This window comes from Lactuca virosa, chromosome 4 (genome assembly GCF_052849685.1).
Source record: "Lactuca virosa cultivar CGN04683 chromosome 4, Lactuca_virosa_CGN04683_v6, whole genome shotgun sequence".
Classification (NCBI taxonomy): Eukaryota; Viridiplantae; Streptophyta; class Magnoliopsida; order Asterales; family Asteraceae; genus Lactuca; species Lactuca virosa.
The window spans coordinates 531,215,390-531,219,577 of NC_136429.1; the positions used below are offsets into that span (position 1 = coordinate 531,215,390).

The 4,188-nt window shown below is 40.7% G+C and overlaps 1 long non-coding RNA gene across 2 annotated transcripts; it reads left to right on the forward strand.

Annotated features, from left to right (window-relative positions):
• Positions 1 to 1,348: 1,348 nt before the first annotated feature.
• Positions 1,349 to 3,763, forward strand: LOC145103767 (uncharacterized). Of its 2 annotated transcripts, none has more exons than XR_013706850.1 (3): positions 1,349 to 1,885; positions 2,971 to 3,430; positions 3,624 to 3,763. It is a non-coding gene; the product is annotated as an uncharacterized LOC145103767 (long non-coding RNA). The 2 variants fall into 2 exon arrangements; XR_013706849.1 differs by having other exon boundaries at positions 2,971 to 3,028.
• Positions 3,764 to 4,188: the final 425 nt, after the last annotated feature.

A 4,188-nucleotide genomic window follows, 5' to 3' on the forward strand; every position in this document is an offset into this window, starting at 1 on the left:
TGAAGTAGCCACAACATTAAGAATGTGGTAGCAGATGAGGAACGATGATAACGGCGATGAGTGGTTGAGAGTGGAAGATCGCGGAGACGGTTATGTGTATGGATTTGGCTGTTTGCTAATGGTTACGAAGGCTGCGATATGTAGGAACTGTGGGTTAATTATGGTTATGTCATAGAAAGAGCAAGGGAGAGAAAATGAGAGATCTCCACCAGTGGTGTAGCAGTGGTGGAGACATTGGAGACGGTGGTGATGTTGCTGCTGCCGGAGACTAACATTATGTCTTTAAATAAATATACCAGAATGTAGGTTTAGAGATAGAAAGTGTTAATATTCTATAGATTCAGAGAGGGAGTATCTAATTAAATAGTAAATGAGGATATCAAACGGCATTTCCTATTAAATATAAAATGTGTTTCTTTAAGCATAATAGGTGGTACAATATGTTTAAAAGGTAACACATTTAATCTTTGTATTTGATTGGCTAATGTTTAATCATACGGATCACCATATGATATTATGATCTACACCATTAAATTAGATCTGATGGATTAAAATTAACCTCCTTGTTTTTAAGACTTTGGTCTTAAATATTATGGAGCCCACTATGTATGGTTTATAATATATATATATATATATATATATATATATATATATATATATATATATATATATATATATATAGAGGCTAGGTTCATGTGTTTAAAGTAATTATTGTGTTATTGTATGCATAAATGTGGGCCAATTAAAATTTAAAATAAAAATAAATAATTAAATAAATAAATAAGGGTAAATAGGTAATTTGATAATTCGTTTCCACAAATAATATCCTATAACTATGGTAGCCATTGACTCTTCTTAGCTGTATTCCTAGTAAATCGCAAGAAGCACAGTGTAACACCCCATTTATTAAATAAATAAATAAATGAATAGAAGCCCTAAAATCAGTAATAATCGAGCAAGGTGTTGGTTTCGAGGAGTTAAAAGTCACAATTATAAAAGTTGGGGGTTTAATTGTAAGTCTCGAATTTATTTTGTAAGTATTTATGAAGGCAGGGACTAAATGGTAACTTCTGGGACTTCATTTGAAGAGATTTTGGGGCTAAGGGGCTGTTTGGTAAATTAGGGATCGAATTTGAGAATAATTATGGAAGCAGGGGTGAAATTAGTATATATTGAACCAGAATTGTAAAGAATGTCAATGCTGAGGGCTAAAAGGGTAAAATTATGACTCATTTTGAAAGGAATAGGAGGACGAGGGGCCGGTTGTGTCAATATGGGAAGATGTTCCATATGAGGCGGGTATATAGCGTTAACCCCCTCAAACCCTAACCCTAAAACATAACCCCTCTTGCAGCCGCCACCTCCCACACATGACTTTCCGGCCGTCACCTCCCTCTTCACCTAACCACTCCGTTCAACCGAGGTTATCGGCAGACCATACTGCCGGCGAAGACATCTCTCGCCACTGTCTCATTGCCGACGACAAGAATGGCTATAGCCGTTGTTGCCGCCCTAAACCACCTTCCCCCCCTGTTACTTCTCCGCAACTAATGACCGGCGTCCGTCGCTGCCATCTGGAGGCCGCTCAACACCGTTGACGTTCTCGTCCGCTGCATGCCACCGTGAAACAGTGGTTGGGTTGTGGTTTGTGATGTAGTTGCGTGGGTGTGTGTGTGGCTTTCTGTCGACTGGAGATCATGAAGAACCACCATGGCCGCCGGCCATGGTGGCTGCCGCAGATGACGATGATGTTGCCGCGAATGGCCGCTGCTGCCGCCCTTCCTGTGCTACTGCCGTCGCCACCCACCCTAAGTGGGTGTTGGGTTTATTCCGAGCAAAGAGGATGTGTGCGTGCATGTTATTTTCCGCTGGAGTGCATTATGAAGTGAGTGTGTGTGAGTTTTGTGTGGCTGGAAAACCTTGGAGGTCACCACCACCACCGTGAGGTGGTGGCTGCCGCCACATGCCACCACCGGCCACCACAAGGGTGGCTGCGTGTGTGTGTTTATTTTAGTGTAGTGTGTGTTTATTTTGGGTGTTCATTGTAAAAAAATTGTAAAAGCCAAAAGAATAATGAAAGAAAAGTCTAAACCACCATCGTAGGGTGGTGGCTGCCACCTCCTGCCGCCACCGGCCGCCGTGTCGGGTGGCGGTGTGCGTTGTTTGGTTTGTGACTCGTTTGGATGTTTGGACAAGGGACTACTAAACCCTAATGGGCCAAAAGAAACCCTAGTGGGCCCAAAGAGACCCTAATGGACCAAATAAAACCCTAATGGGCTCAATAAGGCCCAAAGTGATGTAGAAGCTCAACTAATTGACTAATGGGCTAGTATTTGGTAGGAAACCCCTAATGGCATAAAACCCTAATTTTTGAGAATTAATCTGGACACTCATGAGATTATTTAATAACTTGAAATATTAAATAATAATCATCGGCAAGCTAACTTAAGGCAAAAATGGAGTTAATGGATTAAGTCCTTAATGGATTAAGTCTTTAATGGGTTAAGTAAGAAACACTTAACCCTAATAACCATTTCATGTGAAAGCCCTAATTTTAGGATTATAGGTTTGGACTTATCGGGACCCACATTTGGGCCATTGGAATGGAATTGTGTATTAAGCTCAATCACACCATATGACTTATTTAGTAAAGTGGGGGACTTAATGGATTAAGTCCTTAATGGGTTAAGTGAGAAACACTTAACCCTAATTGTCATTTTATGTGAAACCCTAATTTCACTTGGACTTTGTGTTGGGCCTTTATGATTATGTAATATTGGGCCATGGGGATTGGATTAGAATAATTGGATGGGCCTTAAGGAAAGACCATGTAGAGGTCTGGGCCCAATTTGGAAAGTTCGGTCATATGTTGGGCTTTGGACCATTATTTGATTTTTGGGTTTTTGTAGTATGAATTGGACCTTGGGCTTGGAACCCAATTATTAATTGGGTATTGTTTGATGTTGACAGTTCGGGAATCTGTCAACCAGCAGCTGGAGTTGTATCTGCGGGACTTCAGCAGTGCCAGGTGAGTTATCCTCACTATACTAAAGGGTCTAAGGCACCAAGGCCGGCCCATTAGATATGATATCCTATTAGTTGTATTATGTTGAGTATGAGTTGGTTACGCATGCTAGTTTGATATGCTAGAGGGTAGGTCTGTAGGACTATCTGTGATACTGATTGATTACCTGTATGTGCATTTATCTGTTACATGTCGACATGTTAAGTGGGATGGGTTGAGGTTGTACTGCTCCGTGCGGTAGCCAACAAACCCCATAGTATTCCAGATATGAGCTGATGGCCCGGTAGGCATTCCAGATTCATACAGAGGACTTGGGAGCATTCCAGATACGAGCTGAGGGCCCGGTAGGCATTCCAGACTCGTACTGAGGGCTCGGTGGCAATCCAGATGTGAGCTGAGGGCCCGGTAGGCATTCCAGACTCACACTGTGGGCCCAGGGGTATTCCAGTTTGTAAAGCTGTGGACCCGTTACGTGCTATTATGTTCAGTTTGTTATGATATGTTATTGCTGACATGGTTATGTGGACTGTATGTGTATCGTTATTTTGGGGGTAATTCACTAAGCTTTCGGGCTTACAGTTTCAGTTTATTATTTCAGGTGCATCAGAGGATCGTGGCAGGGCAAAGGCGTGATCGTACAGCTCCTCATTTTTTATGACTATGTTTCTGGGATACTCTGATATTCTACATTTTGAAAACAAGTTTGTAATAACTAATGGTTTTTGGGTTGTTTAGAAAGTTTTAAATTGGCTTGAATTTTTAGGTGTTACACACATATATATTTATAATATTCAATCGGCATCAAGATTCAAAACTGTAACACCGTAATTTTTCAAACAATTTTTCACTTTTAAAAATATAATTTCATTCACAAATACTCTCAAATCTCAATGTATCACATCTCAAATCCATAAAAAAACACATCCCAAGATCAAAATGTATAAAACTCCAATAGTGTGGAACCATTATATACTAGGCTAGGCCTATTGTATGACGGGCTAGGCCTAATTATATGTAGGGTTGGGCCCATTGATTAGAAAGGGCTAGACCCATTGTTATGGGTTGGACCCAATATGCGGGCTAGACCCAATTATCTGTATGGTATGTGGTATTTTGGAGAAACTCATTAAGCTTTGTGCTTTCGGTTTTATGTTCATGGTTTT